Source organism: Lagenorhynchus albirostris, chromosome 9, assembly GCF_949774975.1.
Source record: "Lagenorhynchus albirostris chromosome 9, mLagAlb1.1, whole genome shotgun sequence".
NCBI lineage: Eukaryota > Metazoa > Chordata > Mammalia > Artiodactyla > Delphinidae > Lagenorhynchus > Lagenorhynchus albirostris.
In genome coordinates this window covers 39,827,141-39,839,434 of record NC_083103.1, presented here as the reverse complement: position 1 = coordinate 39,839,434, position 12,294 = coordinate 39,827,141, and positions in this window count along the sequence as shown.

Below are 12,294 nucleotides of genomic sequence, written 5' to 3'. Positions count from 1 at the left end.
AATAAGATAATCTCCCCTAGAAACTCGATTTTGTTAAAATAAATAAATGAATGAGTATTTGAAAAGCCTGGTAGGAGCAGAGGTGGCCTCCTGAGGCTTTGGACTCTACAGCCCCTTCCTGTCAGGCAAGAAGAGGGTCCAGAAGGGGAAAGAAGCAAACTAAATTGCGGAAGCCAAGGTGCCAAATAATGTTATTTTTCCCCCTTGGACCCCATATTATTCACCAAATTTGCATTGCTCATGGATGCTTTTGCTTGAGTAGTACATCCCTAAAAATGTTTATTTCTAGAGGGCATCTATAAAGAAGTTTGGAGTTCTGCATTCACTTGGGTATGGAGAAAGGGGCAGGCATTTCAAATACCCACTTAGAGCTCTTCCAGAAAAATGCACAAAGGGCTCTCAGAGTGCAGGAGAGGAAACGTTTTCCCTGGCAAAGTCAGAGAAATCTTCAAGGAGGAACTGAGTCATCTTGAGAGATGAGTCGGAACCCACCAGTCTAGAGAATGAGCAAGGGCATTCCAGAGAATATCAAATGGATTTCAGCCTTGTCAGGCCATGGCCTTCACGGATTTCCCTGATTACTGGGCCTAGGTGTCTGACCCTGTGGCCTTACCGTGGTAAATGCAGTTAACATCACTCTTAGCACAGCGGCTTGTATCTGTGCGGTTACCTAAGGACAGGGATGTAAAACTCCTCAGATAAGGGGCTCGTGTGCATCTCAGCAATCCTGTCAATTATCCCTGGGCTGATTTGCACGCCTGCTCCTTCTCAGCGTTAACACTGGCTGGTGAAGGAGACACTTCCTTTTATCGGCGCCTATTGTGCTGTCAGTCTTGGTTTACAACACAATAAGCTTACAGACATTTACAATTAATGAGCTTCTCACGAATGTTCACAAACACATTAAAAATGAGCAGTAGCAAATTATCTATGGATCTCGATAATCTGCACTTACATACGCATCCAGTTCTAGCCAGACTGGAATTGGCTGAAAGTCTGCCATTTGTCAGGTGATGTGTCAGCTTAATGGGCCCCGGAGCTCATTTATGGGTCACCGTCTCCCACTAAACTGTCTAAATTGTCTGCCTGAGTTTCCAGAAATGCTTGCAGGGGTGGAGCCGGAACATGAGCCTTATCTGAACTTGACATCTGTGTGGGCCCCAGTTCTTAGGGAATCCATTACGGAATTCAGGGAAAAGTTCCCTGTTTTTTTTTTTCAAAATGTGCATCCACGAGAAAGATACAAGTGTGGACAGTATGGGGAAAAGCACCCATGGATTTGGTTTGAGTCTCTTGGTTTACTTGCTGTGTAATTTTGAGGACGTTAATGTCTCTGAGCATCAGTTTCTTCATCTATAAGTGGAGATAATCACAGAAGATTTAACATAAGGATTAAGTGAAAGAAAGAATGCAAGGCATACCAAATTTACAAAGCACTATGTGCCAAGTGATGTGAGCACTTTACATTAACTCAGTTTATCCTCCTAACAATCTTATCTGAGGAAAGTACTCTTTTGTAATCCCATTCTGCAGCTGAGAAAACTGAGGCCCTGAAAGATTAAGTAATTTGTTTAAAGTCACATAGCTAGTAAGTGATGGACCTGAGATTCAAACATGGACACTGTGATGCCAGAGACCTTTCTCTGTTGAAGAATACTATGCTGTGCTACCTGGTGCAGTACCTAGAAAGGGGTTAGTTCATGCTCTGTGAATGTAGGGAAACTAGAGAGATGAATAAGATATGCACCCCAACTTTAAGGAAATACCAGTCTGTCAGGGAGATTTGTCTTGACCAGTCTGTCAAAGCCATTTGAGCCCTTGGTTAGCGTTATAACTGGGGCAACCGCATGCATCAGTTTTGATTGCTGCAAACAAATGACCACAAACTCAGTGGCTTAAACCAACACCCATTTGTTAACTCACAGTGTCCATGGGTCAGGAGTGTAGGCACAGCTCAGTTGGGGCCTCTGCTCAGGGTCTCAAAGGCTGTACTCAAGAAGTCAGTGGTTTTCCTTTCTGGAGCTCAGGGTCCTCCTCTGGCCCACATGATTGCAGACAGAATTCAGTTCCTTGCATCTGCAAGACAGAGGCCTTCAGCTCCTAGAGGCTGCCCAGCTTTCCTGGCTGCAGTTCCTGTGGCTCTTTCTATAGGCTGCTCAACCCTAGCAGCTCACTTCTTCAAGGCCCATAGGAGAATCTCTCTCTTTAGTCACTAAGACAGAGTCTTAGATAAGGTAACATAATCAAGGGAGTGACTATCCTGCCACCTTTGCCATATCCTGTTGGCCAGAAGCAAGTCACCATGCATGCCTTCATGCAAGGGGAGAGGATTAGAGAAGGACGCGACTCAATAGGGGTCACCGCAGGATGTGTCTGTCACACCACACAATCTGTTGTTCAACTGGGACAATTTGGAGAGCAAAAAAGATGCTCTTAATAAATGCTGGAAGAACAGGAATAAACTGGAACTGTCCCAAGCAAACTGAGACGCAGGGTCATCCAAGCTAGAAACAGCACGAGCCACTTACTATGGGACCAGTGGAGACACAGTGTAATTCTGACCAGGTGGATCTGATAATACTCCTTTGAGCAGATGATTTCTCAATCAGGCTGTGAAGAACGGGTTAAATTTCTACAAGCAAATATGGGGTGGGGCAGGAGAGCATTCTTCCAGGTAGAGAAAGCATTTTGGGTGAAGATGTAGCAGTGAGAAGGAAACAGGCCAGGTTCTCAGAATAAGACATTCCAGGAGGGGCTTGTGAAATGTGTTTCAAGGCCTTTTATCCCAGGGAAGTGGGCATAGGGGTCTGTCTTGCTCTGTGGTCTTTGGCTTTGGTTTCTGAGTAGAGGGCACCTCTCTAATCCTTAATGCTCTTGGATATTCTAGGAGACCCACAGATCAGGAGAGAGAGGCCCTCAGCTTTCTGTTTCCTAGGAGGGCTTCTCTTGTACATACCTGTGGCTCAGGAGCCCTTTACTTCATCACTGTTGTGGAGAAAATTCTAGAGAAAGGAACGAAAAGGGGTCAGCTAATTCCATAGATTTGATCAATGATTTGTTAGAATTGAGATTCAGTAGCCATATTATTCCGCGGATCAGCTCTGCAATTGTCTTATTCAGAACTGTGGTAAGTGCAATTTCTCTGTGTCATTGTTTCTGCTAGGTTATTTCTGTGAAGCAGTGTGTGCCTGGCTAGCCTCCCTGCTTCAGGGGAGGTCTTGTTTATTTCCCATCCATCCGTCCCCTTCTGTGACTCAGTGTCTGCCATGAAAGGGGGGTTTCCTAACCTCCCACCACTTCATCCTTCACTTAGATAAGCAGGAGGGATCCTTGACATGGCCACCGATGGGCCCTCTGCTGTCACTAGCCCACTGGCGGGCACCACATGGTTCCCTGGAGAACCACATCCAGGGAAGGGCCAGAGAAGGTGCCATGGAGGACGAGGCATGTGGTTCAGACAGGATCTGAGTCAGCCACTCAGGCTGGAGCAGAGAAGTCGGGATGGAGATATTGAGCCACATCTGTGCCAAGCTGCCATGGCTTTGGCTTCCTGCTCAGGGGCGGCAGACTAGCCATACCCTATAGCCACGGGGAGAATGAAGCCAGTCCACATGGTTGGAGCAAGGAAGGAAGAGGGAGAGCCAGACAAGTCCAAAGAGCCGCAGCACATGTCTTCTTCTCCACCATAAGGCAAAGGATACACATTTCCTGGGATGCATTTACTCCTTTACTCAACAGCTAGTGACTGAACTTCATCTGTGTGCCAGGCACTGGATGTTCAATGGTGACCAAGACAAAACCTCTGTCCTCCTAGATCTTACAGTCTCAGGTCGGGGCGGAGCAGAGATAAGGAAGAAAACAAATAAATACAAGGTAGAATAAACAAAATGGGGTGGGGGGTAGCTGGTTAAATAAAGGGAAAGGAAATTTTCTCTAAGGAAGTGACATTTTACCTGAGATGAGTCATCTCAGAAACATCAACAGCATTGCAGAGAGAATGTGCAGAAATACCCTACAGTGGGAAAGAGAAATTGGGAGAACAAAACACAACAAAACAAAACTGTGTGGCTGGAGTTAAGGCGTGAGCGAGAGCGTGGGCTGAATGAAGTACAGCTGGAGGCAGGTCACAAATGCACCTCCACCCTCAGGGCGTGTTGAAAATGGGGGTGGCTATGCAGGTGTGAAGGCAGGAGGTATATTCCCATATCTCTATACCTTCCTCCTGATTTTGCAGTGCACCTAAAACCGCTCTAAAAAAATATAAAGTTTAAAAAAAATGCTAGGAGGAAGTTGGGACTCTTTTTTGAAGGTGGAATACTGGATGATTTAGATATAAGCTGTATTCCCTGGTGAAAACAATCTGACAAGGAACAGCATTCCAGGGGTCAGAAAGCCACAGTCATCACCAGGGAGACTGACAGAGTGGCTAGACAAATATTCTGACTGTCAGGGGCAGTAGCCACAGGATTCTCCTGAAAAGACAAAGCAGGATGAGGAGTGCAGCCCCACCGGTGGATTTACAGGCAACAAGTGCCCTCTGGTCTTCAGAGGACAGTGCCTTCAGGGTAAAGGATTCATGGACCCCTAGTGAAAAGCAGAGCTTTGGAAAATACATCTGAAGGGAAGAAGCGGGCAGGGAGGAGGTGAAATCGTCCAAGGCTGGGGATGGGGCTTCCAGCAGGTGACATCAGGGGAGGGGTTTCCGGCTGCCTGGGGCAAGAGACACTCCCAGCAGGGCGGCCTGGAGGAGCACAGAGAGAGATGGGAGAGGTGTGCTTCCTTCCTTCCCCATGCTTCCAACAAGAGAATGGCCACATTCAGAGTTCTGGTCCATGAAGTGCAGACTCTTTTAACTGAAAGGAACTGTTGTTAGTTTTACCTCTTTCCCAGAAGGCATTTCCCCATGTAAAAACAAAAAGACCAATGGCGTGGCAGACACTTCTGCATGTAAATTCACTCCAAAGAAAGAGTTAAAGTGCTTTCTAATATAAATTGGTTTTCGGTATTTCAGTGCCAATATAATTAGATTGTAACAAGCAAAAGCCCTGTAACATAACACAGCGAAAATTTGAAAATTTGATTCTGTCTGGCAAACAACCAAGTCCCTGCGTGTGCGCAAACCTGACATTAATAAGCTACAAGAGATTACATGATTTAGAAAAGAAGCACTTGGTGTTACCAAATCAAATAATAGATCTCTAGGCTATAATTAGGAGAATTGGGACTCAACAATGAAGTCATAATACTGTAATTTAGCTGTGAGTAACAGAGCCATGGAGGCACATTAGGAGGTGGGTGGTGTCTCCGGGGTGTACAGCTCCTGGGGGGCGCCTGCTCAGGCACCCCACACGCAGACACCTGTTGGCACCACGATGCCACAGGATGGACCCTGGTCCGCCTTGGCTGAGTGGCAGGGGCTGGGGCCCTTGTACTTAAGATGCATGACTTTAAAGATGGAGCTCCCCAGGGACAGCTGAGGAAGGCAGAGAGGCCGCTAGAGCGATGCCGGCAAATTGCTGCCCCGCGGTGCTTTCCGGGCTAACAAAGGACACATTAAGAACGCAGAAACATAAACAAGGCAAAATAAACACTGGAAGAAATAAAAAGAGAGTGAGAGAGGCCAGCAGCCTCATTCACAGTCCCTGAGCTGCGGGGGATTGCCAGTTTGGGCAAACGCATTTTTCCTCTGAAATAGTTTCTGCAGAGGCTGTGCAGAACTTAACTACCTCCTGGCAGAGTAACACAATCCATGCTCTTAGGTCATCAAACCATATAATTTCACGTTGAAAAGAAACCTTAGCAGGGCTTCTTAATCTGGGGTCCCCCAAGGGGCCTGTGGATAGAACTGAATTTCAATGTAATTGGTTTTCATTGTAATCCTATGAATTTTATTTTATGCATTTCAAAACATTATTCTGAGAAGGGGGCTGTAGCAGATGTTGGAAGCACCCCTCTGCATATCCCCGGACCTTTCTGGATGCTCCAGCTGGCTTCTAACTGCCAGTCTCTGCATCTCTGGGGCTGAGAACTCTCTACTCCACCAACTTTGCAAAGCAGCATTGCTTGGTGCCCACGTGGTGTACAGGCTGGACGTGCCAGGGAGTTAATGCCCAGGAGCAGGTATGTCATTACCCCAGCTCCATTCCCCTTCAGGGGTGAAAATGCTGAGAAGTGGTTTTGCCCTCCTTGTCCCAAAATAGCCCGCAGGATTAAGCTCCAGTTGTCCATCTTTTTGGCGGCCTTTCCCTTCCCACTTCTCTATGGTTATTTCCTGTATCTCCCAAATAAATTATTTGCATTCAGGATCTGCTTCTGGAAGAGTCCAGACAAAGATAGGGCCAACAGGTAGGTCAACAGACTGCCAAAAGTGTCAAAAATAGATTAAGCAGCCCTGCAAAGTGTGATTCAGGTCTTCTCACCCTCATCACCGTTTCACAGATGAGGACACCAGAGCACAAAGAGCTAAGTGTCTTGCCTACAAAAGGGAGTTATGAAGTATGACATTCACTTTCTATGGCTATTGTTGTTATGACGATTTTCCACACTCCATACTTTCAATTTGACTTTTCTTTTCTCCTCATTCTTTCCAAAATCCTCTCCAACAGCGGCCATTGGCCTACGACTGCTTGAAAGCAGAGTCTGTGGCTGGATGCCCTTTTGCTTTCTCCCTGAATGCAGGCATCTGGCAGGGGCTTGGTACTGCATGACCCTGTTCCTTTTCCCAGGCCTGAGCTGAGTTCTGGATGTAGGATCAGCCACAGCAAAGTGTGGGAGAAGAGTCTCTCCTATCACATTCCACACAAACACCTTTTCCATTCACTTACCCCTTCAGCCAGATGGTACCTGTGTCTAAGCTTTATCTGGTCCAGGATTCCACAGTGGGATTTAGCATGGGGGTGGCAAATAGTATTCTTTTTTGTTTGTTTGTTTGTTTTGGTCACACCGTGACATGTGGGATCTTAGTCCCCTACCAGGGATTGAACCCACGTCCCCTGCTTTGGAAGCGCAGAGTCTTAACAACTGGACCTCCAGGGACGTCCCTGTGTTCTTGTCATATTTACATATTATATATTATTTACTTATAAAGGACATTGTTCCAATTATTATTTTAAACAGATTTTAGAAATACTACAATATAATAAAATGATACAAGGATATCAAGTAGAAGGAAAATAGAGATATAATTATAGTAGGAAGCCAGCGTTAAACTGCGCAGAAACACACAGTAGTAGTAGTAGTAGTAGTAGTGGTGGTGGTGGTAGTAGAAAGGCTCTTTAATATATTGATTATCTCTTTTAATCCTCAAAAAAACCTCAGGAATTTGGTATTACTATTTTTAGATGGGGGAACTTCCTCAGATGCGAAAACTTCCAGGAAGCAGTTTAGTATTTTGCCATTCATTCCTCATTCTTAAAAGTTACCTCTTTTTCCTTTATTTTCCCTTCTCATAATAAAAGCCCCCTTCCCCTCTTCCATCCAAGTTGAAGGATTAATCTTGGCTTGCTGTTAGGACAACAATCTGATTAAATTTTTTAACCTTATTTTGAATGATTTGTTAGATCTTCCTATGATTGCTTCTTAATTAATATGAATCTCTAAGTTTTATACATTTTGACACAGAAAATAAAGCAAAACAAAAGCCATCTCAGGTATCAGGGGTAAATTGTCCTCAGGCAAGGTGACTTTCCCAGAATTCCACAAAGCCAGGAATTCCAGCCAGGTAGTAAGTATCAGAACAGGAAAGAAACAAACAAAAAAGAAAACCTAGGCCAGGCAGGCTTTATACGTGGGTCCTGAAAGGTGGTTCCTTTGACACAACAGCCTTGCCCTCCATTGTCTATTCCTCAGCACCTCAACAGTGATGATTGAAAAGAAGAAATCCAACTATGTGATTTCCCTGCCCTAAAACTTTCAATGCATTGTTATCAGAGAGGATTAAGATTCAGTCTTCTTAAAATAGCATTCATGGCCAGCTCCTGCCCATATAGCTTTACTTCCTTCCTCCCTCCTTTTTAACTCTCCTCCAATCAAACTCTAACAAACGCCCCCAAATACGCCATGTTTTCTTATACTTTTTCTCATGACGCTTCCTCTTTCTGAGGAACCACTTATACCTCTTTCTGTTCTCACCCTTCTAAAGGTTTGGCTGCCCATCCTCTGAGAACATACCGTAATAATATATTCAAGTACCTGACCTCTCCCCATTTCACACTTGTCTCCCCCTGTTTCACACTGCTCCAAGCAGATCCACTGTGGATGCCTCCTCCTACTCATAAAGGATTCAGCTCAAATGTCACTTTCTCAGGCAAGCCTTCTCCAACCACTTTAAATAATGTTTTTCACTCACGTGTTCTTAAAGTGGGAAAATATTTTGAAAAATAGTGATGTAGTTCCCTTTTTTGATTTTATGTCCATGACCTTCTCCTTCATTTGTCATCTTCCGAACATGTGGAGGTGGGATGGGAGGGGGGTGAATTGCAAGGAGAATTAAGAATGTTGCAGAAGGGAAAGAAAAAAGGAAGGAAGGAAGTTAGTTGATTTGTTATCTTTACTATTTTGAATTTTTCAAAAAGTCAGGGCTTGCAAGTCAGACTTTTCAAGATTGTAGAGAAAGAGAGATTTCTAAATCCCTCCTGTTTAGCATGTCAAGTGCCAAGTGTGCTAGACTAGATCGTAGTCCCCACAGCCCCCCTCATGTTTAAGCCATGAGCACTTTTCCTGTTTTTTTTTTTTGAACACAACGAAGTTTTTATTTCTATGTTATTCCAAGTTTCTATAATTAGCATAAATTCATTTCATAATTATAAAAAATAAAAAGATCGTGGCAAATGTCCACAATGGTTCTCTAGGAGTAGAAAATTTCTGATTGTTTCCTTAGAGCTTTTGTCCTTATTTTTGTTATTGATGACAATTTTTTAAACAAAATTTTTATTTTAGAAATTTTACATTTATAGAAAAATTGTGAAGATAGTACAGAGAGTTCTCATATGCCCTACACGAAGTTGCCCCTATTATTGACATCTTACATTTGTATGGTACATTTGTCACAGTTAGTCAACAGTGATAGATTATTAACTAAAGTTCATACTTTATTCAAATTTCCTTCATTTTTGTCTACTATTCTTTTTCTGTTCCAGGATCTCATACAGGATAGTACATTACATGTAGTCATCCTGTCTTCTTAGACTCCTCTTGACTATGACAGTTTCTCAGACTTTCCTTGTTTTTGTTGACCCAGACAGTTTTGAGGAGTACTGGCTAGGTATTTTGTAGAATGTACCTTGATTGGGATTTGTCAGATGCTTTACTCATTAGTAATCTAGGTTATGTGTTTTTGCAGAGAAAAGCCACAAAGCCATTTTCATCACAGGAATATCAAGAATACCTGCCATTAACATGACTTATCATTGTTGCTATGAACCATGATCACTTGCTTGAGGTAGATAATTGTCAGGTTTCCTCACCGTCAGGTTCCTCTTCTTTCTCCCTTTCCATGCTGTCCTCTTTGGAAGGAAGTTACTATGTGTAACCCATACTTAAGGAGCAGGGGTTTATGCTCTACCTCCTTGAAAGCAGAGTATTTACGTAAATAATCTAAAATTATTCTGCAAGGAGATTTGTCTCACTTCTCCATTTATTGTTTATTCAATTATTTATTTATATACGTATGGAATCATGAATATTTTTTATTTGGGGTTATAATCCAATACTATTTTATTTACTTCTTGCTCAAATTGCTCCAGCTTTGACCACTGGGGGGCAATCTTTCAGTTGGCTCCTGTGTCCCTTTAACATAACCTCTATCATTTTGTGTGTGTGTGTTTGTGTGGTTTGAAATTTTTTAGCAATTCCTTAATTTCTCTCACTACGAGATATTTCAGGCCCATCTTATATATTTGCTGCCCCGCTTCTAGAACCAACCATTTCTCCTTTTATTGGAAAATGGTATTAGAAACTAAGAAGACCTAGGTACTAGGGGTGCTTATTGCTACTGGAGTGTCATTGCTTCTAGGCCTTCTCAGCTGACAGAGCAAGGAATTATATATGTGTATACTAACCTACATTTATACACTTATCTATAAATACTTCTTTATGTAACCATCTATATCTATATGAAGCTAAACATGAATTCATACTGATGTCTCCAACACTAATCAATTACCACATGGGTCATTCTAGTCTCTTTCCTTTGCTTATCTCTAACCTCCTACTCCAACAGTGAATCTGGCTCCCACCATCCACCATCCATTTATTCATTCAATTCTAGATACATGTATAGTGGTATCCGAATTGTTAACACATACTAGCATGGGGAACAATTTCATCAACTAGAATACAGTGCTTATGTACAGTTCATTGGACTTTAGTCTTCCAGAATCCTCTTATTTCCGAAGTTACTTCTGTCAGCACCTTTTTACCCCAACCCTTTCAATGAAGTTGTTTCATACATTTGTAAAACAGTCATGTTGTTCTGTCACATTCTACATTCCATCTTGGGGTCCCTGACCTCCTAAATGATTTTTAATTTGCATAATCAAGGATTATTCTTTTGCTATAAAACCTTTATAAAGGGTCTTTACAAACGCATAGTGTAAATGTACTCACCATTACAGCATCACACAGAATAGATTCACTACTCTACAAAAATCCCTTGGATAGGGACTTCCCTGGTGGTCCAGTGGTTAAGAATCCATCTTGCAATGCAGGGCATGCCAGTTCGATCCCTGGTTGGGGAACTAAGATCCCACATGCCGTGGGGCAACTAAGCCTGTGCGCCACAACTACTGAGACTGTGAGCCACAACTAGACAGAAGCCTACATATCACAACAAAGAGCCCACATGCCACAACTAAGACCTGACACAGACAAAAAAAAAAATCCCTTGGATATCATCTATTCAACCCTTCCTCTCTCCCCCCAAACCTCTCTTGACCACTGATCTTTTTACTGTCTTTGTACAATAGTTTTGCCTTTTCCAGAACATCTCATAATTGGAATAGAACTTTATGTGGTTCCATTTGTCTCCTCTCTGAGCATATCAATTATACTTCTTTAAAAAATAATTTTAGTAGTTTTCCTGGATCTTCCAGTATACATTTTTACCTAGTCTAATTGCACCTTCAAATAACACTATACTGCTTCATGTATATATAGAAAGACAAAGAGTATTCCCAATTCCTCCCTCCCTTCCCTTATGCATTGTCATCATTCATCTCACTTACCTGTATGTTATACATTGCTATACACCCAATACATTGTTACTATTATTACATTAAACAGCTATCAATCAAAAGTAAGAGAAATTAAAAATTTTTCACTTACCTTCATTTATTCTTCTATGTAAGTCCAAATTCTTACTTATAAAATTCTCCCTCTACCTGAAAAACTTCTTTTAACATTTCTTGTGATGAAGATTTGTTGGTAATGAATTCACTCAGTTTTTGTCTATCAGAAAATATTCTTATTTCTCTTTCACTTTTGAGGGATAGTTTTACTGGATATAGTATTCTAGTTTGGTATTTTTTCTTAAAGATTTAAATAGTTCACTCCATTCTCTTCTTACTTGCATGGTTTCTGAAATCTGCTACAATTCTTATCTTGTTCCTTAATAGGTAAGATTCTTCCCACCACCATCCTGCCCTGGTTTCTTTATTTTCTCTTTGTCCTTTTTTTTTTTTTTTTTTTTTTGGTAGCTTGAATATGATATGCCTAGGTGTAGATTTTGGGTATTTATTGATGTTCTCTGAGCTTCCTGGATCTGTGAGTTGGAGTTTGTCATTAATTTTGGAAAATTCCCAGCCATTATTACTTCAAATATTTCTTCTGCTCCATCCTCTCTTTCTTTTCCTTCTGGTATTCCAATACACATGAGGTATACTTTTGAAATTTCCCAACAGTTCTTGGTTATTCTGTTGCTCTTTTCCTTTTTCTTTTTTACATTCATTTTTCTCTTTGCATTTCACTTTCAGAAGTTTCTGTTGACCTGTTTGCAAGCTCACTGATAATTTCTTTGGCTGTGTCCAGTCTGCTGATAAGCTCATCAGGTCGTTCTTCATTTCTGTTACAGTCTATTGAATTTCTAGCATTTCCTTTTGATTCTATCTTAGAATTTCCAGATCCCTATGTATATTATATTACCCATCCTATCTTTCATGTTGTGTGCTTTTGCCATTAGGCCTTTAACATATTAATCATAGTTATTTTAAATGCCCTGCCTGATAACTCCAACATCTGTGTCATATCTGAATCTGGTTCTCGCGCTCACTTTGCCTCTTTGGACCAGGGTTTTACTTG